At 45.6% G+C, this 25,288-nt stretch overlaps 1 protein-coding gene and 1 pseudogene across 1 annotated transcript in view; one reads left to right on the forward strand and one right to left on the reverse strand.

The window, feature by feature from the left end:
* LOC124720199 overlaps nt 1-25,288 on the reverse strand; it is a 1,401,865-nt gene that overhangs the window by 864,454 nt on the left and 512,123 nt on the right. The window lies entirely within an intron of this gene.
* LOC124720689 lies at nt 152-269 on the forward strand (annotated as a pseudogene).

Raw genomic sequence — 25,288 nt, forward strand, 5'->3', positions numbered from 1 at the left:
ATTTTTATTGATAAATGCATACTAAAAGCATCAAACTGCAAAATATAAAATGTTGAAGTTCTAGTTATGTTATTCCCTGCATTCTTGGCGTCCAAAGGTCGCCAGACATTACCCCGTGTGGTTTTTTTTTCTTGTGGTGATATTTGAAAGAGCCGACGGCCGTGCCGCAGTGGTAACTCATGTTCCCGTCAGATCACCGGAGTTAAGCGCTGTCGGGCTGGGCTAGCACTGGGAGGGGTGACCGCCCGGTCGGCCGAGCGCTGTCGGCAAGCGGGGTGCTCTCAGCCCTTGTGAGGCAAACTGAGGAGCTACTCGACTGAGAAGTAGCGGCTGGGGTCCCGTAAACTGACATACGGCCGGGAGAGCGGTGTGCTGACCACGTGACCCTCCGTATCCGCATGCAGTGACGCCTGTGGGCTAGGTATGACACGGCGGCCGGTCGGTACCGTTTGGCTTACATGGCCTGTTCGGGAGTAGTTCAGTAGATAATTGAAGCAAAGTACGTTCATCTCCCCTTCACCTCGTGACACAGAAGAGTGAAGAATAGAATACCAGCCGCCGTACGTTCTGTAGAAGCTGACACACTGTGTAAAGTTTATGACGAATTTAGCTAACGTGTAGATGACGTTTGTGCCGGTAGACACACGTAGCATTTGTACACTACTGGCCGTTAAAATTGCTACACCACGAAGATGACGTGCTACAGACGCGAAATTTAACCGACAGGAAGAAGATGGTGCGATATGCAAATGATTAGCTTTTCAGAGCATTCGCACAAGGTTGGCGCCGGTGGCGACACCTACAACGTGCTGACATAAGGAAAGTTTCCAACCGATTTCTCATACACAAACAGCAATTGACCGGCGTTGCCTGGTGAAACGTTGTTGTGATGCCTCGTGTAAGGAGGAGAAATGCGTACCATCACGTTTCCCACTTTGATAAAGGTCAGATTGTAGCATATAGCGATTGAGGTTTATCGTATCGCGACATTGCTGCTCGCGTCGGTCGAGATCCAATGACTGTTAGCAGAATATGGAATCGGTGGGTTCAGGAGGGTAATACGGAACGCCTTGCCGGATCCCAACGGCCTCGTATCACTAGCAGTCGAGATGACAGGCATCTTATCCGCATTTCTCTAACGGATCGTGCAGCCACGTCTCGGTCACCTCCTTGTTCTCATTGACGGCGCTTTGAATAGTGGACGTTACATTTCAGATGTGTTACGACCCGTGGCTCTACCCTTCATTCGATCCCTGCGAAACCCTACATTTCAGCAGGATAATGCACGACCGCATGTTGCAGGTCCTGTACGGGCCTTTCTGGGTACAGAAAATGTTCGACTTCTGCCCTGGCCAGCACATTCTCCAGATCTCGCACCAATTGAAAACGTCTGGTCAATGGTGGCCGAGCAACTGGCTCGTCACAATACGCCAGTCACTACTCGTAATGAACTGTGGTATCGTGTTGAAGCTGAATGGGCAGCTGTACCTGTACATGTCACCCAAGTTCTGACTCAATGCCCAGGCGTATCAAGGCCGTTATTACGGCCAGAGGTGGTTGTTCTGCGTACTCATTTCTCAGCATCTATGGACCCTAATTGCGTGAAAATGTAATCACATGTCAGTTCTAGTTTAATATATTTGTGCAATGAATACCCGTTTATCATCTGCATTTCTTCTTAGTGTAACAATTTTAATGACCAATGTGTAATAGCTTGGCTGAAACTTTTAAGATTTTGCATTTTACAATGCATTCCCATCTTTGTAGCTGGTTTTTATCAATAAATTTTAAGTTTTCAAATGAGATCGTTCTTTTTGAAACACGCCGTAATTGCAACCGATCTAGTGAAACTTATAGGCTACCAGCGTCATTAGCAGAAATAAAACTTTCTTATTTCTAAATGTCATGGCAACGCAGTGGATACACCGGTTCCCGCGAGATCACCGAAGTTAAGCGCTATCGGACGTGGTCGGAACTTGGATGGGTGACCATCCTGACCGCCATGCGCTGTTGCCATTTTTCGGGCTGCACTCAGCCTCGTGATGCCAATTGAGGAGCTACTCGACCGAATAGTAGCGGCTTCGGTCGAGAATACCATCGTAACGACCGGGAGAGCGGTGTGCTGACCACACAAACCCTCCTATCCGCATCCTCCACTGAGGATGACACGGCGGTCGGATGGTCCCGGCTGGCGAAGACTGCTTTGTTTTTAATTTCTGAATGTTCTAAGCGAGCCCACTCACCTACTGGGAGATGTTACATTCTCGCGGCGCCTTCATTACTGCGCTCATCGAAACTGTTCCAATATACGGTCTGGTGTCAGTTTAGTATCATTAGTGTCTGCACAAGTTGGACCATAAAGTTTCTGCACACGACAAATAGCTGACAGCACTCAGCACTGAAAGCCCCCCCTCTCCCACCCCCCACTCACACTATGTGTCACAGCGTTTATTGTGAAGAAGGCATTGAACCCCTCTACAACTGCAGTGCAAAAAGAAAAGTCACGAAAGCTTCCAGATCCAAACACGACCACCCACTGTGCCACGTTTAGTCGTAACTGGTCTGGGGTCTACAGCAAGCTGTGCGGAGAAGCGAGCAACTAAAAGCTCAATCCAGGCCAAGTCTGCACAAGTATACCTTCCTCCTGTGTCTGAAGAGTGGATGGGTGGTGGTGGTGGTGGTGGTGGTGGTGGTGGCCGTGGGTAGCGCCCTCCTCTTCCACGGGGCTCACCACGTCCAGGTCCTCCGAGTGCGCCTTCTGCAGCGAGTGGAACCAGTGCTGCAGCATCGCTGACTCCCAGCCTCCAACCTCAGACCAGGCACGGCAGTCGTCACATCGGCGATCACCCACTACACTCACTGGTTTTCAAGTTGGCACTCCTGTTCTCATGTACCTCCAAACTGCTCCACTGTCGACGATGCGAAATATGGGCCTACCACCACGACCTGTGTCGACACCAGCGGTTGTTTTTTGACATTTACACAAATGGTCGGTCAGTAGTTCTAGACAGATTTCTTGACAGAGTAGTGTCCCTTTTGGAACCACGCTGCTGTACGTGCGAATGTAAACCAGTGGCTTTGGAAACTTCACGGAATCGCAATCTTCAGGTGACAGGTTCGGCACGCTGCACAGTGTAGAGCTGTAATAGGAGAAATGACCTAAGAATTTTCATTACCGTAACAGGCTCCGAGATAGTAGATGAGTGTGCATTGAGTACATCACGACCTAAGAGTAACAGCCGGAAGTAAAACTGAAACGGGATCCCTGCAACCCGTGCTATCCCCAGGCAAGTACAGTCATTGCACAGAAACCAAACGGACTTGGTCACTATTTCCATTTGGTAAATGCAAGGTATTGGCCACGATAAATGGAAAGAACTTAGCAGTTTTCCATTTCAAGATGAGTACCGAATGTCTAGCAGCATGTGAAATCGGTGAAATATTACGCAATCGTAATAAAATGCGACGTGTAACGGGACGATCGCGAAAAGTCAGTATTAGAGATGGGTCAATCGATTTCTTGGGAGGGTTCTGGTAACAAGCGATGGACTGCAAAGGAGATCGTATACAAGATACCAGCGCGATCAATTCTAGAGTAATGTTGCAGTGTTTGGAGTCCTTATCACGTACGAGCAACGGCGTGCATGAGACTAATTTGGGGACGCTCCGGTAGGGTTTCTTACGAAGTTGATATAGAACGTACCAGAGTGTGACACAGGTGTTAGTTGCTTGATTTGGAGGAGGAGACCGGAGAGGTCATAGGTCCCGTCGGATTAGGGGAGAACAGGGAAGGAAATCGGCCGTGGCCTTTCAAAGGAACCATCCCGGCATTTGCCTGGAGGGATTTAGGCAAATCACGGAAAACCTAAATCAGGATGTCCGGACGCGGGTTTGAACCGTCCTCCCGAATGTGAGTCCAGTGTGCTAACCGCTGCGCCACCTAGTTCGGACGCCAGAGAGCATCAGGCAGTTTCAGTGGGGGATCCTTGAAGAAAGAGGATGTAGTTTCCGCGAAACGCTGTTGGCTACATTTAGGGAATCTGTATTGCGAGGAAACAGTACGATAATTATGAGGTACGACCATACACCCCACGGATGATATCCGACAATACGGAGAGACTCAGGGAGGGAAGGAGTGGGAGATAGAAGGAAAGAAGCAAAGAGAGAGAAGGAGAGAGAGAGAGAGAGGAGAGAGAGAGAGGAGAGAGAGAGAGAGAGAGAGAGAGAGAAGGAGAGAGAGAGAAGGAGAGAGAGAGAAGGAGAGAGAGAGAAGGAGAGAGAGAGAAGGGGAGAGAGAGAAGGGAGAGAGATGAGAAGGAGAGAGAGAGAAGGAGAGAGAGAGAAGGAGAGAGAGAGAAGGAGAGAGAGAGAAGGAGAGAGAGAGAGAGAGAGAGAGAGAGAGAGAAGGAGAGAGAGAGAGAGAGAGAGAGAGAGAAGGAAGAGAGAGAGAGAGAGAGAGAGAAGGAAAGAGAGAGAGAGAGAGAGAGAAGGAAAGAGAGAGAGAGAGAGAGAGAAGGAAAGAGAGAGAGAGAGAGAGAGAGAAGGAAAGAGAGAGAGAGAGAGAGAAGGAAAGAGAGAGAGAGAGAGAAGGAAAGAGAGAGAGAGAGAGAGAAGGAAAGAGAGAGAGAGAGAGAAGGAAAGAGAGAGAGAGAGAGAAGGAAAGAGAGAGAGAGAGAAGGAAGAGAGAGAGAGAGAGAGAGAGAGAGAGAGAGAGAGAGAGAAGGAAAGAGAGAGAGAGACAGAGAGGGAGAGAGAGACAGAGAGGGAGAGAGAGACAGAGAGGGAGAGAGAGACAGAGAGGGAGAGAGAGACAGAGAGGGAGAGAGAGACAGAGAGGGAGAGAGAGACAGAGAGGGAGAGAGAGACAGAGAGGGAGAGAGAGAGAGGGAGAGAGAGACTGATTAGGAGCTGTACGGAGGCATACATGCTGTCAGGAGGAACCGTACATGTTTCGAGAGGTAATAGTATTGGTGATTTGCGAACAAAAACCTGCACATGGACGTATGCCCTATTCCGAATGGTTCACAAGATAGAACGCGTTTGATGTTCATTGTTATAGTTACTTTCTGCATTATTCAGTACGTCTACCAGAGCAGTGTAGAGAAATCCGAGTCAAACAATTCATTCCATGATACTTGTGGCCAGTCAAGTTGGGAAACGAGTTCAAATTGCCCTACAAAACAACATAAGCTTAAGTGGATGAGCATCACGCTACATTTTCAATATTCTATCGCTCTCTTTACGCAAATTATTCAGCCTACAGAAAAAAAATGAGTAAATTTCTTTTCCAGGAAATTTAATTAGTTTAATTCTGCACTAATTTTGTACTGTGTCAAGTCTTCCTTATAGGGCGCGGTTTTCCAGTTGTTCAAGAGAAACGTGAAAAATTGACATATGTCTTTAATTTCGGATATCATTCGGAATAGAGCATATGTCCATATGAAGTTTTCTGCACGAAATCACCATTACTATCATCCCTAAAGGATATAGCTTTCCTCCGACTAATACTGTGTAGGTAGTCGTTTATGGCGTGTCAATACGAGAACTGAACGGAAAATAAAATTGGTAACGTCCACATTTAACGACGGCTGCCGTTCCTGAAATTACGCGGAAATTCTATCCACGGGTTTCGTCATTTTCCTACGGTCACTGAAAAAACAGCACATGCAGCACATGTCTGTGGCGAAAAAAAAAAAAAAAAAAAAAAAGCTCAGTGAACAATCTGATTCTGCTGCAGACACTCTCTTGATAAACTGTTGACGTAACGTTTACGTAACAGAGCAGTCGCACAGACTTCCAGCTGCAAACAATAAACCGAACGGGACGAATTCCGGGCACACTGCGCGTGCCAGAAAAATGGATGAAACTAGAACGAAGTAGCAGTTACGTATAATGTATAGTAGTTTGCTAAGTACATAAACAATGCGTAAAACAAGGCACTACGTGAAACTTTAGAATGTTTACAAGAGGTTCTTTTTTTTAACGGAGTTCTTTTCATGTGACAGAAATTTAAAACGCGCACCGTTTCAGCGACATACGTCCATAAGGTTTTTGCGCTAGTCGTGATGTTCAAACCCCCGTGTGCTGAACATATTTTTAAAGACGTTGCAGAAAACGACGTCCGGTTTCATTCATGGACAACTGAGCTCTGCGTGCCAATGATGATCTAACACGCGAAAAAATAGCCATGTGTTTCAGCCAGGTCTTCTGGGGTGTATGACGGTGCCTCTTACACCAAACGCTTCGTTTCCCACCCACGAAACGAAATCCACTGGTGCTCAGTAAAACGTCCAAAACAATATAAGGCACGCGGCAGTTTGAACGGCATGTCTGAACGTAGCTATTTTCAGAACATTCATGCCCTGTTAACAACATGAGAGTAAACCAGATACGGCATGAATTCATAGTGAAAGTATCGGCAGCAATTGATAGATTTATACTAAATAAATTAACGATGGACGGGCTGATTCTCCTTGCAACACAAAACGAATCAGAACACTGTTGCACAAACAACGGAAAAAAACAAAAACACACGACAAATTTGAACAGACGCGAAATCCACAAGGCTGGTGATCTCTTACATAAGCTCGAAATTTAGCGCGGACTTCAATGCGAGATGTTTGTAACAGTTTCCACAACGAAACTGTCTCGAAACCTGGCAGAAAATCCTAAGAGATTCTGGTCGCATGTGAAGTACGCTAGCGGCAAGACACAATCAATGCCTTCTCTGTGCAACAGCTATGGGCATACTATCGAAGACAGTGCTGTCAAAGCAGAGATACTAAACCCAACCTTCCGAAAAGCCTTCACAGAAGAAGACGAAGTAAATATTCCAGAATTCGAATCGAGAACAGCTGCCAACATGAGTAACGTAGAAGAAGGTATCCTCGGAGTAGTGAAGCAACTTAAATCACTGTCCACCCCCAGTAGCTGAGTGGTCAGCGCAAGCGGGTTCGATTCCCGGCTGGGTCGGAGATTTTCTCCGCTCAGGGACTGGGTGTTGTGTTGTCCTGATCATCATCATTTCATCCCCATCGACGCGCAGGTCGCCGAAGTGGCTGCACCAGGCGAACGGTCTGCCCGGCGTAGGGCCCTAGCCACAAGGCATTTATAATTTAAATCACTTAATGAAAGCAAGTCTTCTAGTCCAGACTGTGTAGGAATCAGGTTCCTTTCAGATGGAACAGTTCCATGCGTAACGATCATATACAACCGTTCGCACGACGAAAGATCCGTACCCAAAGACTAGAAAGTTGCACTGGTCACACTAATATTCAAGAAAGGTCGTAGCAGTAATCCACTAAATAACAGGCCCATATCATTAACGTCGATATGCAGCAGGAGTTTGGAACATATATTGTGTTCAAACATTGTTAATTACCTCGAAGAAAACGGTCTATTGACACACACTCAACATGGGGTTAGAAAACATCGTTCCTGTGAAACACAACTAGCTGTTTATTCCCATGAAGTGGCGAGTGCTATTGACAAGGGATAAAGCACAGCGTCATTAGGAAAGCCACAAGAAGATCAAAACAAATTACAAAACGGTTTACAAAATATATCCGTATGGTGCGAAAATTGGCAACTGACCCTAAATAATGGAAAGTGTGAGGTCATCGACATGAGTGCTACAGGGAATCCGTTAAACTTCGGTTACACGATAAATCATTCAAAACTGAAGGCCGTAAATTCAACTAAAGACCTACGAAGCACAATTACGAACAACTTAAATTGGAATAACAGAAAATGTTGCGGGGAAGGCTAACCAGAGACTGCGTTTTATTGGTAGGAAACTAGCAAAATGTAACAGATCTACTAAAGAGACTGCCTACAGTAGACTTGTCCGTCCTCTTCTAGAATACTGCTGCGCGGTGTGGGATCCTTACCAGATACGAGTGATGGAGCACGTCTAAAAAGTTCAAAGAAAGGCAGCACGTTTTGTATTATCGCGAAATATGGAAGAGAGTGTCACAGAAATGATACAGGATTTGGGCTGGAAATCATTAAAAGAAAGGCGTTTTTCGTTGCGGTGGGATCTTCTCACGAAATTCCAAATTTGTCCTCGGAATGCGAAAATAGTCTGTTGACGTCGACCTACATACGGAGAAACGATCAGCACGATAAAATAAGTGAATTCAGAGCTCGTACGGGGAGATATAGGTGTTCGTTCTTTCTGCGCGCTATACGACATTGGAATAACAGAGAACTGTGAAGGAGGTTCGATGAAGCATCTGCTAGACACTTAAATGTGAGTTGCTGAGTATCCATGTAGGTGTAGGAGTGTTTTACAAAGTTGTCCTTCAATGTCTCAAGAAAAGGGTGAACATAGTCAGACCGGACGTTGCAGACAAGTGGATGCTTCATCACGACAACGCCCCATGTCACACAGCCACTTCCACCGCGGAATTGTTTTACCTCAAATGTCACTCCGTAGCTCAACCCACCCCCCCTCCCCCGTATTCACTTTATCTGAGCCCCTGTGACTTTTTTTTCTTTTCCCAAATTGAAGAATGCCTTCCAATGACGCCATTTTGTGACTGGAGTACATCCCAAACAATATGACCGACATGTTACAAGCCGTACCAGATGGAGCACTTCAGTGGAGCCACCAGCACTGGGAAGAACGACCCCACTAGTGCATAGCTGCCCACGGGAACTGCTTTCAACGCGAGAATATTGTTTGAAAATAAAAAATAACTTTGTTCGATTAAAAAATCAGTCTCGTTACCTTTCTGACAGACCTTGTATTTCCAATTTCGTTTCTGTAGCGTGCAGGCGTAGTCAGCCCAAACAAATAGCGCTAATCAAAAAAAAAATGGTTCAAATGGCTCTGAGCACTATGGGACTTAACTTCTGAGGTCATCAGTTCCGTAGAACCTAGAACTAATTAAACCTAACTAACCTAAGGACATCACACACATCCATGCCCGAGGCAGTGTAGTGTCCCTTTTGCAATATTCACCATTATCGAGGTGAAACATAAATACAAATGACTTTATGTGACTCAAAATGAACTGCAAACATCGATTTATCTGCGAAAGGTAGTAACACTAACTGTAAAAATATACGATATAGATCGATAGGTGCAGAAAAGGCATTTTTATTGTATGATGATATAATGTGTAAGTAATTAAAAGAAGTATCATTATCTTTGTAAGAGTATAAAACACAATGCAATGCTCATTCTTCTGTCTAGTCTGTTTTGTTCTGTTCGTTCTGGTGTTAGCTGGAATAAGGTACGCAAGCTATTGTGCTGCGCTAGCATTTGTTTCTGTCGTAACGTAATTGCAAATATTTAATGGTGCAAACTGTGTCCTAGTAAGAATATGTTAGTATAAAGTGATCTCCGTGTGTTATTTCAAGAACCTACGCCACATTTATCTTACGAAAAGAATATTTAATGAAAATTATTTAGCACGTTTCCAGCTGCTGCCGGGCGAGTAACAGTGATCTCTGACTGTTAACAATTAGCCGCCATTACGCGGTACATTTAAAACTATTTTTTCACAGCACAATGTCTGATAGGCGGAGCGGAAGAAATTATGTAAAAATATTCTGAGAGATTAATTGAAGGAATCCTGCGAAATAATTTTTTTAAAGCTTTTCTATTTTCTGTGATACTAATAATTTCAGACCAGTGAACTGGAGCTGAGTAATACTACGCTATTGCATTTACAGTAATTTGTACGGAGCCTGGCGCTCGATAAAATCGGATATAATATGTAATTGGCAACCTACGAAATTCATTATTTTGCTTATTATATCTCTTTTGTATTTTTTTGAAAGCTAAACGTAAAAACTAACTTCACTAAAAATTAGTAACAGATCACGATAAATCGAAGGACAAACAAAATTACTAAGAGATTGTTTCCTCTAAATAAATAGTTACATTATTTTTTTTAAGAGATATAATATCAGGATTCGAACCTGCGACCGTAGCGGTCGGGCGGTTCCAGACTGAAAACGCTGATGATGTCTATGATGCGGCACTCAGCGTCAACAGAAAGCGCCGTTTTGTTCCCCTTTACAAACAAAAACTAATTCTTGTTCCCCTTTACAAATAAAAACTAAATCTTGTTCCCCTTTACAAATAAAAACTAATTCTTGTTCCCCTTTACAAATAAAACTAATTTTATAGCGAAATCTTAAGCGTCCATTTGATAGAGCCACCTTGAATTAGCCTAGTGCGATGTTCGTTTTACCGCTATGTACTAACACGGACAATAAAACATGAAGAATAAAGATTTCTCCAGTAGCAACTGAGCTGCGCTGCTGCACTGCGGAAGAAGTCAATGCGCAACATTCCGAGGTTTAAAAAAATCATTTCTGTGCTACCGTCCGGAGATTGCAACGTGACTAGATGGCACGGACATTAGCGAGGGATCGCAACGTATTGGAGGCGCTCCTAAACGACCCCCCCCCCCCCCTCTTCAGCAGCGACCTCCAGCTGACGTCAATATAGTCCTGAGCATGCAAGAACTCGACCACAGTTCGAGACCTCACGTAGAGCAGTCAACATCACAGCATATGACCCACCAGTAGCTAAAAAGTCAAATGAACTTTTACTGCTGAACACGTAACTCAAGAGCACAGCTGTCGATGCTTTGCTAGCCAATGATAGCTGTAAATTACCCACTACTCCTGTGGTAAGAAAGTGCGTGGAAGTTAAGTAACTGTTCTATTGATTAATGTAATGAAGTGTAGTAATCACAATGAGATTTTCACTCTGCAGCGGAGTGTGCGCTGATATGAAACTTCCTGGCAGATTAAAACTGTGTGCCCGACCGAGACTCGAACTCGGGACATTTGCCTTTCGTGGGCAAGTGCTCTACCATCTGAGCTACCGAAGCACGACTCACGCCCGGTACTCACAGCTTTACTTCTGCCAGTACCTCGTCTCCTACCTTCCAAACTTTACAGAAGCTCTCCTGCGAAGGCGAAGGCAAAGGTCCCGAGTTCGAGTCTCGGTCGGGCACACAGTTTTAATCTGCCAGGAAGTTTCAAATGTAGTATAATTTCGTGCATTCTGATGCGATAAGCGGTATTTGTTTGGGGTAACTCCAACTACAGATTGCACCAACGAAATTGCAAATCTATGTCGAAACTCCACAGAAAATGCGCCTGTAGATTATAAGCACACCCTGTACATAAACTGAGATAACGAAAGTCAGCCGGCCGGGGTGACCGAGCGGTTATAGGCGCAACAGTCCGGAACCGCGCGACTGCTATGGTCGCAGGTTCGAATCCTGCCTCGGGCATGGATGTGTGTGATGCCCTTAGGTTTAAGTAGCTCTAAATTCTAGGGGACTGATGTCCTCAGATGGTACGTCCCATAGTGCTCAGAGCCATTTCTGACAAAAGTCACGCCACAGCGATATTCATACATACATTGTCGGTAGTATGCCGTACACCAGGTGTAATAGGGCAGTGCCTTGGCGGAGCCGTCACTATTACTCAGGTGTTGCGTGTGCAAAGTTCCGATGAGATCATTGCCGCATTTTAAACTGTATTTTTGGGTCCATAAAAGTGTTTATAATTCACCCTTGAAACGGTTTTTTCGAATACGGAACGGAAATGTTTGTTATTCGCCATCGGAAAAAAAAAATATGCACCTGCCTGAAATCGGCCTATTTCGCGCACCAGTTTTTTCTTTCTTTCTGAGGACGAGTTATTGCACCGGTGCTTAGGAGAAAACACACAAAATTCAAATGAAAGTTTGAACGCGTGTGTTTGGAAGCTAGCCCCCAAGCATTTGCATTCTGGTGCGAAAACTGTGGAGGTTACGCCTTTCCTGGCAGTGAGCAGCTTCGACGAAGGGTGTTCAGCAATTCTGAAGACCATGACAACGATGGACGTCGCCCTGGGACTCTATTCGACGTAGTTCGCCGAGCATTGGGGCGACCACCGGATTCTGGCTGCCGAGAACCGCTTGGCTCTGAGCACTATGCGACTTAACTTCTGAGGTTATCAGTCCCCTGGACATGACACACATCGATGCCCGAGGCAGGATTCGAACCTGCGACCGTAGCGGTCGCGTGGTTCCAGACTGTAGCGCCTAGAACCGCACGGCCACCGCAGCCGGCAAGAACCGCTCGTCACCGGCCGTACGAGCGGCTCTGAAGCAGCGCAGGATGGGCCAGATCGAGCAGAACGCCCTCTGTGGGGAAGAGCAAGGACTGGTTTATGGACCCGGAGTAGCAGATTGAACGTACGTTGCATAATATTGCATTTATATCGAGGCAAAAGTTGAAACGCGTTTTTCTCTACTTTTTTTTATCGCGCAGTATGTAACTTCAAATCTACTGAACCGATTGACATGATTCTTTGTCTCCGACGAAGCTAACTTAAATTGTCTAGGAGTTATACCACTTTTATTCCGATCCATCAACTATAAATGCTTTTAACTTGGCCGACGAAGTCCGAAAACCGGTGGAAAAACCCTATTTTTTGAAATGGCCGCCATTTTGTTTCCTGTGGTCCAAATAACAACTAAAGAATCTTATACACTTCGCTAACGTCAACTCAGTTTCGATTTCAGACGAGCCGGCTGACCTGTGACGTACCGCGCGTGGAGGTCTGCATCGAAATTTTGTTTCGCTCCGACGGCACTTCCGCCTTTGCTCTTCGACATCCCCGGTCGAAAAAGATTCCAGTTTGTAGACGAAATGTCAATAAACATTTTGACCAAATTTGACATTGACGTCTGTAACACATCCCGAGAAAACAATTCTCAATGAACATGCTTCTTACGGGCCAAAGATAGCAAACCTCCCATTAACAGACTCTTGAACGCGAACTGATAGTTGGAGCTAGACATACTGGACATTCCATTCCGAAAATCGTGAGGGAATTCAATATTCCGGGATCCACCAGTATGAAGAGAGTGCTGAGAAAACCAAATTTCTGTCATTACCTCTCAATGGCCGGCGGCCTTCACTTAACAATCGAGAGCAGCGTCGGTGCTAACAGACAAGCAACACTGCGTGACAGCCGCAGAAATCAGTGTGGGACGTACGGCGAACGTGTGTGTTAGGACAGTGCGGCGAAATTTGGCGTTAATGGGCTGTGGAAGCAGACGACCGACGCGAGTGTATTTGCTAACAGCACGACGCCTCTCCTGGTCTCACGACCGCATCAGTTGGACCCCAGACTACCGCAGAACTGTGGCCTTCTCGCGTGAGTCCCGATTTAAGTTGGTAAGAGCTTACAGCAGGATCCTACACTGACGCAGATCTTGCGAAACCGTGGGCCCAAGTTGTCAAAGACGGCACTGTTAAAGCTGGCGGTGGCTCTGTAATGGTCTGGGGTTTGTTTACATGGGATGGACTGCGTCCTCTGGTCCAACCGAACTGATCACTGACTCAATGTTTATGTCCGGCTACTTTTGAAGACCATTTTCAGCGATTCATGTACTTCGTGTTGCCAAACGATGTCTCGTCAGCGTGCCCCAATTGTTCGCTAATGCTTTGGAGAACGTTGTGCAAAATTGGAGCTAGCGAATTATTTGGCCACCCAGATCCCTCGACGCGAATCGAATATTTATGGGGCGTAACCGAGAGGTCAGTTCGTGCACAAAATCCTGTACCGGCAAAACTTTTGCGTTTATGGACGGCTATGTTGGTAGCGTGATTCAATATTTCTATAGGAGACTTACCACGACTAGTTCAATCCATGTACTACACCGGGCAAATGGAGGTCCGACACGCTATTAGGCGGTATCCCGTGACTTGTCACCTCAGCTTGTGTTTGTCTGTGGCGTGAACACAGTAGATATACTACGTTTAGGTATTATATACATGTAAGGCCATAGAAGAAATCGCGATAGGTGATTGGTCGCCGAAGACGCGGCCGAGTCCCGTGTTACTGCACTAGGTACTGCAACACTGCCTTTGGCTCTGAACGTTTAGGCAATCCCCAACGCTGCACATTATTGCGGTCAGCATAGCTAGCAGGCGCTCTACGTACACAAAGTCCTACACATCCGATTTCCGCAACGCAGCATTTCCGACACGTAGGTTGTAAACTGAGGAAATGCGATCTCACGATCACAGAATTTCTAGAGTTACGGAAACCATTGTTCACTGAAAAACCTTTGAAATTCTCACGGCAGAATGGATAGAAAAACGAGTACAACGTCACTCACAAGTTGCACACAAAGACTACTGCAGTTAGCCGAGTGAAAGAATATGAAACGGATCCAGTAGGTAAGGTGACACACTGATATATCCTATCCATAATGTTATCCAAGCTGTAAAGAAAACTAAGGGTAGACTTTGGACAGGAAATTCATGACCATAGCAAACAATTAAGAGGGCTGTTTGAAAAGTGACTTTTCAAACTATGCAGGCAACTTACATTCCACTACAGATTCTTTTTGTTATGTTGGTACACATGTCCCGAACATATGTTCAAAGTTTCAAGTGCACAGCACTCTTCCTTTGCTTTTGACAGAACGGTTAGATTTGTTTTAGTGTGCTCGGCGGTTTTCGATTATTATTTAAAAAATGGAGAAAAGAATTTGCATAACATTTTGTGTGAAAAATGGAATCAGGTGGCATACGGTGAGTCTGCTCTAAGAAAAAAAATGTTTACAAGTGGTGCAAGCTCTTCCAGGATGGCCGAGAAGGAGCCTATGACGAACCTCGCTCTGGACGCCCCAGCACTTCAACAACAGATGATAACGTCGAAGCCGTGAAGAAAATTGATTTGGAAAATCGTCAAATTACCGTAAGAGAAGCTGCAGAAGATACTGGCGTAACGGTCGGCTCGTGTCATGCAATTTTTTCCGCACGTTTTTGGGCACGAGAATTGTGTCGGCGAAGTTTGCTCCAAACCTTCTCACTTTTCACCAGAAGAACCGTCGCATGAGCATCGCTCAGGAGCTCTTGAATGACGTCAGTGATGATCCTGATTTGCTCAAAAGGTCATAACGGGTGACGAAACATGGTTTTACGGTTGTGACGTCGTAACGAAAACCCGATCGTCCCAATGGAAAAGCATCCCGGAGAGCAAAGACCGAAATACGCACGCCAAGTTCGATCAAATGTCAAAAGTTTTGCTCACTTTTTTTTCTTAATTATCGTGGCGTAGTGCATCATGAATTTTTGGCTCGATGTCGTACGGTCAATAAGGAGTATTACCTTGACGTTGTAACCCGTTTGCTACAAGCAATACGAAAGAAAACTTCCGGATTTTTTCATAAACAGTTCATGGCTTTTGCCTCACGATAATGCACCCGCCCATTCATCGTTGCACGCGAGATTTTTTGGCCAAAACAGCACGGCAATCACGTCACAGCCACCTTGTTCACCGTATTTGGACCCCCTGCGACTTTTTGCTGTTCCCAAAACTGAAAAGACTTATGGAAGGACTAAGATTTTCAACGACTGAGGAAATAAAAACTGCGTCGCTTAAAGTACTCGTGGTTGTACGAAAAAGTGCTCGTGTGAAGCGAAGTGCTCGTGTGAAGCGAAGTGCTCGTGTGAAGCGAAGTGCTCGTGTGAAGCGAAGTGCTCGTGTGAAGCGAAGTGCTCGTGTGAAGCGAAGTGCTCGTGTGAAGCGAAGTGCTCGTGTGAAGCGAAGTGCTCGTGTGAAGCGAAGTGCTCGTGTGAAGCGAAGTGCTCGTGTGAAGCGAAGTGCTCGTGTGAAGCGAAGTGCTCGTGTGAAGCGAAGTGCTCGTGTGAAGCGAAGTGCTCGTGTGAAGGGAAGTGCTCGTGTGAAGGGAAGTGCTCGTGTGAAGGGAAGTGCTCGTGTGAAGGGAAGTGCTCGTGTGAAGGGAAGTGCTCGTGTGAAGGGAAGTGCTCGTGTGAAGGGAAGTGCTCGTGTGAAGGGAAGTGCTCGTGTGAAGGGAAGTGCTCGTGTGAAGGGAAGTGCTCGTGTGAAGGGAAGTGCTCGTGTGAAGGGAAGTGCTCGTGTGAAGGGAAGTGCTCGTGTGAAGGGAAGTGCTCGTGTGAAGGGAAGTGCTCGTGTGAAGGGAAGTGCTCGTGTGAAGGGAAGTGCTCGTGTGAAGGGAAGTGCTCGTGTGAAGGGAAGTGCTCGTGTGAAGGGAAGTGCTCGTGTGAAGGGAAGTGCTCGTGAGTGGTGTTTCGAGGATTTGAAGGAGTGTTGGCACAATTGTATGACATCTGAGTGGGATTGCCTTGAAGGAGACAACATCAATATTGATGAGTAAACAAATATTTTTCATAAAAATATAAAGTCACTTTAAATTTTGAACACACCTCATAAAAACCTTCAACACAATCACAATGTCACAGAGAAGCCGCACTGACGGTTAGGGAATTGGAAGAGCAGTGGTATTGAAGGATATTACATTTAAAAGAGGTTATAATATAGAATTCAATAAAAGTAAAACAAGGGTAATTTCACATAGTGGAAGTGAACTAGGCGATGTTGAGGCAAACAGATTACGACTGAGACGCTGGAAGTAACATATCAGTTTTGGTATTTGGGAAGGAAAAATGCCGGCCGCGGTGGTCTAGCGGTTCTAGGCGCTCAGTCCGGAGCCGCACGACCGCTACGGTCGCAGCTTCGAATCCTGCCTCGGGCATGGATGTGTCTGACGTCCTTAGGTTAGTTAGGTTTAAGTAGTTCTAAGTTCTAGGGGACTGATGACCTCAGAATTTAAGTCCCATAGTGCTCGGAGCCATTTGAACCATTTTTGAAGGAAAATAACGCACACAGGCCAGTGTAAAGAATGTGTAACATGCAGAGGAGGAGTAGAAAGAAAAGCATTTGTGAAAAAGAGAAATGCGTGAACAAGAATGAGTAGTATTTATGAAGGTATGCAGAAATGAAACGTGGTGACGAACTGTCTAGACAAGAAGCCGTCGTCTTCAGTCCGGAGCCTGGTTTGATGCAGCTCTCCATGCTACTCTATCCTGTGCAAGCTTCTACATCTCCCAGTACCTACTGCAGCCTACATCCTTCTGAATCTGCTTAGTGTATTCATCTCTTGGTCTCCCTCTACGATTTTTACCCTCCACGCTGACCTCCAATGCTAAATTTGTCATCCCTTGAAGCCTCAGAACATGTCCTACCAACCGGTCCCTTCTTTTTGTCAAGTTGTGCCACAAACTCCTCTTCTCCCCAATTCTATTCAATATCTCCTCGTTAGTTATGTGATCTACCCACCTAAAGCATTCTTCTGTAGCACCACATTTCGAAAGCTTCTATTCTCTTCTTGTCTGCACTATTTATTGTCCACGTTTCACTTCCATACATGGCTACACTCCACACAAATACTTTCAGAAAAGACTTCCTGACACTTAAATCAATACTCGATGTTAACAAATTTCTCTTATTCAGAAATGCTTTCCTTGCCATTGCCAGTCTACATTTTATATCCTCTCTACTTCGACCATCATCAGTTACTTTGCTCCCCAAATAGCAGAACTCCTTTATTACTTTAAGTGTCTCATTCCCTCATCTAATTCCCTCAGCATCACCCGAGTTAACTACATTCCATTATCCTCGTTTTGCTTTTGTTGATGTTCATCTTATATCCCCCTTTCAAGACACTGTCCATTCCGTTCAACTGCTCTTCCAAGTCCTTTGCTGTCTCTGACAAAATTACAATGTCATCGACGAACCTCAACGTTTTTATTTCTTCTCCATGGATTTTAATACCTACTCCGAATTTTTCTTTTGTTTCCTTTACTGCTTGCTCAATATACAGATTGAATAACATCGGGGAGAGACTACAACCCTGTCTCACTCCCTTCCCAACCACTGCTTCCCTTTTGTGCCCTTTTATAACTGCCATCTGGTTTCTGTACAAATTGTAAATAGCCTTTCGCTCCCTGTATTTTTACCCCTGCCACCTTTAGAATTTGGAAGAGAGTATTCCAATCAACATTGTCAAAAGCTTTCTCTAAGTCGACAAATGCCAGAAACATAGGTTTGCCTTTCCTTAATGTATCCTCTAAGGTAAGTGGTAGGGTCAGTATTGCTTCACATGTTCCAACATTTCTACGGAATCCAAACTGATCTTCCCCGAGGTCCGCTTCTACCAGTTATTCCATTCGTCTGTAAAGAATTCGCGTCTGTACTTTGCAGCCGTGACTTATTACTACTCGCTCGGCTGTGCCCATCTGACGACCAGCAGTGTCGTACAGGATCACGCTCCGGGCGGCTGAGCACGCGCTCTGCTGCTGTTCGGACCCGCGACACGTGTCGCCTTCTATAATTAGTGGGACGGGACGCCGCCCCCGGGGGCCAGACGGGACGTAAACAGATCAATAGAAAGGGGGGCCGCGAACTCCGTTACGCTCCCGACAACCGATCATCACAGGACGACTTCCCGGAAAGACCGGACCGCTCGCTACAATTCCGCGAGGTGGGCTCCACTTAGGGTGGAGTGGCGGCCAGTCGTGGCTGTGGGTCGCCGCTTCTAACCCGAGCACCAGCAAGTGTCTTATTTGAATATCGGCCATTTGTTGTATGTTTGCATATTGCGGAACATTCGATACTTGAATAAATAAGTTCTCTCTCTCTCTCTCTCTCTCTCTCTCTCTCTCTCTCTCTCTCTCTCTCTGTCCGAGACTCTTTTGTTGTTTCTGTGGAGAGTACCCATGTATATGTAGATGTCACGTTAAGTGCCTGGCAGAGGCTTCATCGAACTAACCCGCCAGGATAGACGAGAGCACTAATTTGCTGCTTCCTGGACTCTGGTAGGCGCGCAGGCCCCGGATCGAATCCGCCCGGCAGATTAACAACGACGGCCGGTGTGCCGCCCAGCCTGGATGTGGTTTTTATGTGGTTTTCCCCATCCTAATAGGTGAATACCGGGCTCGTCCCCACGTCGCGTGTAGCGTTCTCGCTTCCCACGCCCAGTTCCCGGGTTCGATTCCCGGCGGTGTCAGGGTTTTTCTCAGCCTCGTGATGACTGGGTGCTGTGTGCTGTCCTTAGGTTAGTTAGGTAAAGTAGTTGTACGTTCTAGGCGACTGGTGACCATAGATGTTAAGTCCCATAGTGTTCAGAGCCAATCCATGTCCCGCCTGAGTTACACGACTCGCAGACATTTGAAACACATTCACGCTATTTCACGACTTACACTAGATGCAGACAGCTGGTGTACGCTGATTCCATCCCAGGTGTAGGGGGTGGCGGCATGAAGGGCAGCTGGCCACCCCTTAAATTAACCATGCCAAATCCGTACTTAACCCTGCCAACCCTGCGCACGATGCGGGATGAAGGCAGTAGCGAAAGAAGAAAGAAAATGAGGGTTATTGAACCACCTTCACAATTCTCCATTATTCCAATCTCGTACAGCGTGCGGAAAGTATTAACAGCTCTATCTTTCCGTACGAGCTCTGATTTCCCTTATTTTATCGTGTTGATCGCTTCTCCCTATGTAGGTCGGTGTCAACAAAATATTTTCGCATTCGGAGGACAAACTTGGTGATTGGAATTTCGTGAGGCGATTCCGTCGCAAGGAAAAACGCCTTCCTTTTAATGATGTCCAGCCAAAATCCTGTATCATTTCTGTGACACACACTCCCATATTTCGCGAGAATACAAAACGTGCTGCCCTTCTTTGAACTTTTTCCAGGTATTCCGTCGGTCCTATCTGGTAACGATCCCACATCGCGCACCAGTATTGTAAAAGACGACAGACAAGCGTAGTGTAAGCAGTCTCCTTAGTAGGTCTGTTACATTTTCTATGTGTCCTGCCAATAAAACGCAGCCTTTAGTTGGCCAACTACATCTGCATATATACACCGCAATCCACGATACGGTGCGTGGCGGAGGGTACCTCATACCACAACTATTATCTTCTCTCCCTGTTCCACTCCCAAACAGAACGAGGAAAAAGGGACTGCCTATATGCCTCTGTACGAGCCCTAATCTCTCATATCTTTGTGGTCTTTCCGCAAAATGTAAGTTGCCGGCACTAATATTGTACTGCAGTCAGCCTCAAATGCTGGTTCTCTAAATTTCCTCAGTCTTGATTCACGAAAAGAACTCCTCCTTTCCTCCAGAGACTCCCACCCGAGTTCCTGAAGCATTTCCGTAACACTCGCGTGATGACCAAACCTACCAGTAACAAATCTAGCAGCCCGCCTCTGAATTGCTTCTATGTCCTCCCTCAATCCGACCTGATAGGGATCCCAAACGCTCGAGCAGTACTCGAGAATAGGTCGTATTAGTGTTTTATAAGCGGTCTCCTTTACAGAGAAACCACATCTTCCCAAAATTCTACCAATGAACCGAAGACGACTATCCGCCTTCACCGCAACTGCCATTACATGCTTGTCCCACTTCATATCGCTCTGCAATGTTACTGTGTCAAGCGCTACACTACTAATGGAGTATTCAAACATTACGGGATTCTTTTTCCTATTCATCAGCATTAATTTACATTTATCTATATTTAAAGTTAGCTACCATTCTTTACACCAATCACAAATCCTGTCCAAGTCATCTTGTATCCTCCTACAGTCACTCAATGACGACACCTTCCCGTACACCACAGCATCATCAGCAAACAGCCGCACATTGGTATCGATCCTATCCAAAAGATCATTTATGTAGATAGAAAACAACAGCAGACCTTCCGCACTTCCCTGGGGCACTTCAAATGATACCCTCATCTTCGATTAACACTCACCGTCGAGGACAACGTACTGGGTTCTATTAAGAACCCCCCCCCCCCCCCACCACAACATTTTCTGTGTGTTCTTTCCAGTTTAAGTTGTTCGTAATTGTAATACCTAGGTATTTAGTTGAATTTATTGCTTTTAGATTTGACTCATTTATCGTGTAACCGAAGTTTAACGAGTTCCTTTTAGCACTCAAGTGGATGACCTCACACTTTTCGTTATTTAGGGTCAACTGCCATTTTTCGCACCATTCAGATATTTTTTCTAAATCGTATTGCAGTATGTTTTGAAATTCTGATGACTCTACTAGTCGATAAACGACAGCGTCATCTGCAAACAACCGAAGACGGCTGCTCAGACTGTCTCCCAAATCGTTTATATAGGTAAGCAACAGCAAAGAGCCCATAACACTACCTTGGGGAACGCCTGAAATCACTTCTGTTTTACTCGATGACTTTCCGTCAGTTACTACGCACTGTGATCTCTCTGACAGGAAATCGCAAATCAAGTCACGTAACTGAGACTATATTCCATAAGCAAGCAATTTCAGTACGAGCCGCTTGTTCGATACGGTGTCAAAAGCCTTCCGGAAATCCAGGAATACGGAATCGATCTGAAATCCCTTGTCAACAGCACTCAGCACTTCATGTGAATAAAGAGCTAGTTGTGTTTCACAGGAACGATGTTTTCTAAACCCACGTTGACTGCCTGTCAATAGACCGTTTCCTTCGAGGTAATTCATAATATTCTAACACAATATATGTTGTAAAATCGTGCTGCAATCGACGTTAACGATATGGGCCTGTAATTTAGTGGATTACTCCTACTACCTTTCTTGAATATTGGTGTGACCTGTGCAACTTTCCAGTCTTTGGGTACGGATATTTTGAGAGCGAACGGTTGTACATGATTGTTAAGTATGGGGCTAATGCATCAGCATACCCCGAAAGGAACCTAATTGGTATACAGTCTGGACCAGAAGACTTGCTTTTGTTGAGTGATGTAAATTACTTCACTACTGCGAGGATATTTACTTCTACGTTACTAATGTTCGCAGATGTTCTCGATTCGAATTCTGGAATATTTACTTCGTCTTCTTTTGTGATGGCATTTCGGAAGGCTGTGTTTAGGAACTCTGCTTTGGCAGCACTGTCTTCGATAGTTATCTCCATTGCTATCGCGCAGAGAAGGCATTGACTGTTTCTTCCGCTAACATACTTCACATACGACCAGAATCTCTTGACGGTGGTTGTGACGCGATAATACGCAAGCGAGACAACACGTCACTCCAACACAATGGACAGGGCGTACATACCCGATTCTTGAAACTTGCCGGCACGGGTGAATCTCTGTGCCGGACCGAGACACGAACTCGGGACATCTGCCTTCTGCAGGTGAGGGCTGTAACGACTGATCTACCAAAACACCACACACGATCCGCCTTCACAGGTTCCCTTCGTCAACATCTAGACAGATACTGCGCAGGCCATCTTACGGTGCGTGGCGGAGGGTACACCTAGGCGCCTCCTTTTCTGTTCCACTTGCAAATACAGCGAGTGATCAAAAAGTCAGTAAAAATTTGAAAAATGAATAAATCACGGAATAATGTAGATAGAGAGGTACAAATTGACACACCTGCTTGGAATAACATGGGGTTTTATTAGATCCAAAAAAATACAAAAGTTCAAAATATGACCGACAGATGGCGCTTCATCTGATGAGAGTAGCAATAATTAGCAGAACAAAGTAAGACAAAGCAAAGATGATGTTCTTTACAGGAAATGCTCAACATGTCCACCATCATTCCTCAACAATAGCTGCAGTCGAGGAATAATGTTGTGAACAGCACTGTAAAGCATGTCCGGAGTTACGGTGAGGCATTGGCGTCGGATGTTGTCTTTCAGCATCCCTAGAGATGTCGGTCGATCACGACACACTTGCGACTTCAGGTGACCCCAAAGCCAATAATCGCACGGACTGAGGTCTGGGGACCTGGGAGGCCGAGCGTGACGAAAGTGGCGGCTGAGCACACGATCATCACCAAACGACGCGCGCAAGAGATCTTTCACGCGTCTAGCAATATCGGGTGGAGCGCCATCCTGCATTGACATTGTACGTTCCAGAAGGTGTTTATCAGCCAGGCTGGGGATGATGCGATTCTGTAACATATCGGCGTACCTCTCGCCCGTCACGGTAGCAGTTACAAAACCAGAATCACGCATTTCCTCAAAGAAAATAGGCCCGATACCGGTAGATGTGGTAAATCCAATCCATACCGTGACTTTCTCGTCGTGCAATGGAGTTTCCACGACAGTTCTAGGATTTTCGGTATCCCAAATTCTGCAGTTGTGGGTGAACCAATCGTCATCTTCCATCATCTTTTGAAACCCCCACACCGCAAATGCCCTCCGCTTCACTAAATCGCCAGGTAACAGTTCACGATGCTGACGGATTTTGTATGGATAGCATCGGAGGGTACGCCTCAGTGCCAACCAAACAGTAGTGTATGGAATGCCGGTGCGACGTGCGATTGCACGAGCGCTGACTTCCCCGTGCATAGACGAACCCGCTGCAGTCTCCATTTCTTCCTGAACTGTCTCAGCAGCATTACGCCTTGTGCTCGGTAGGCCACTACAGTGTCTATCGCCGAAACAACCCGTGACTTCGAACTTCGAAACCATTCTCGCCACAGCTGCATTTGTCAACGAACCTTTACCCGTTCGAATCCCCTTCCTATGGCGATGGGATCGTAACGCTGAACTAGCACATTCCCCATTCTGATAATACAGCTTCACTAAAAGCGCCTTTTCAGGTAACGTCAACATGCTGCGACTGCTGGCGCATCTGCTTCTCTCTCTCATTACAGCTCCTTTTACACACGATTGTCATGCGCAGTCACTGACGTTTTGCTGTCCAGCGCCATCTGTCGGACATTTTGTGAAATTCGTTTTCTTCTTTTTGTTCTAATGAAACTTCATCTCATTCCAAGCATGTGTGTCAATTTTTACTCCTCTATCTACATTATTCCGCGGTTTATTAAGTTTTCAAATTTATACTGACTTTTTGGTCACCCGGTATGTTGACAGCAGTAGAGTCGGTCGGCAGTCGGTTGTCTAAGCTTTATGAGCAGTGTTTCTCGAAATCAATGTCGGCTTCCCTCCAGGGATTCCAGCAATCTGCCTCTGAACTGAATTGCTTCGGTGTCTTCCTTCAACCCCACCTGGTACGGATACGAAACATTCGAGCAGTGCTCCAGAATAGGTTTCACCAGCGTCCTATACACGGCCTCCTCCACAGGTGAACCACACTTCCCTAAAATATAAACCGAAGTCGACCATTTGCGTTCCCTGCAACAGTCTCCACACGCTCATTCCCCCTCACATCGCTTTGCAACGTTACCACCAGATTTTTAAACAACTTGACTGTGTAAAGCAGGAGACTAGTAATACTACATCCGAACATTACAGGTTTGCTCCCCCTACTCATCCCCCCACAGGTTAAGGCAACTGCAGGATTACGTGTCAAAGACATTGCACCAATGACGTGGGCTAAGTAATGAATCACTTTCTGCAGAATCATGCTTTTTCCTGGAGAGAGATTTCTCATGAAGGATTTGGCAGTGACTGCCTTTCTGTAACCTCCTGCGATCCTAATCTGATGAATATTTCTTAAGGTATGCAAGTTTTCAACAGTTTTTAATCAGTTCTGATTTTTGTCGGTTACAGCGTCACGTATAACAGAACGAAAAATGTTAAGTACTAAAGTTACTTTTTTTTCTTCCAAGAATCCCAATGTGCAGTAAAAAATGGGGTTTCCATTTGAGATTTTAGAGCTGACCCCCTCCTGCATCTGGTGGTGTGGCAGGCACATCGAGTCACTGGATGTTCTGCTTGGAGAACAACAACTTTTATTTTAACCCTCTTTCGATATGATTTGTACTTTTTCAGATACTTCCAAAACCAGTTTTAAATGCTTCAGCCGGTATACAGGGTAACTGAGCTGCCCCTATCAGCCGCTTTTATGCAACCCACAATGCCTTCTAACTCCACACCCAAGATTTTCATCTTCTGTAGCTTGCTACACCCAAACCATTAGGCCCACAGAAGAAATGAATGGGATCTTATATTAGAACAAATAAGGCCTCGGTCACAAATATAAAGTCAAAGTTGATCAGGTTTCGACGCTACTATGAGCGTCGTCTTCAAAGTAATTCTGAAGACGACGCTGATAGTAGCGTCGAAACCTGGTCAACTTTGACTTTATATTTGTGACCGAGGGCTTATTTGTTCTGATATAATTCTGACACGGTCACTGAACCTTAGCAGCTATGAATGGGACCTTTTTGCTAGGAAATTTAATTTGGTTCAATTTTGTTCTGGGGTACGTTTCGGCTGGAGGCCACAGTTTTCGAATTATTGAAGAAGAACGCATTGGAAGGACACTTTCGTAAGTCTTTCCTGAATAATTCGAAAACTATGGCGTCCAGGGAAACCGTATCCCAGTACGTAACTCAACTACATAGAATTTTCTATAAAAAGGCCCGGTTCATGTTTTCTGTATGCCTAATACTTCGCATGGACTAAAGGCGAGAAATGTGAAAATCACGCTCGACGTGTCTGAAGGCATTGCGGGTTGCATAAACGCTGTAGGTACAGGCAGCTGAATCACGTTGTGAGATGAG

The sequence above is a fragment of the Schistocerca piceifrons genome, chromosome 11 (assembly GCF_021461385.2).
Source record: "Schistocerca piceifrons isolate TAMUIC-IGC-003096 chromosome 11, iqSchPice1.1, whole genome shotgun sequence".
NCBI lineage: Eukaryota > Metazoa > Arthropoda > Insecta > Orthoptera > Acrididae > Schistocerca > Schistocerca piceifrons.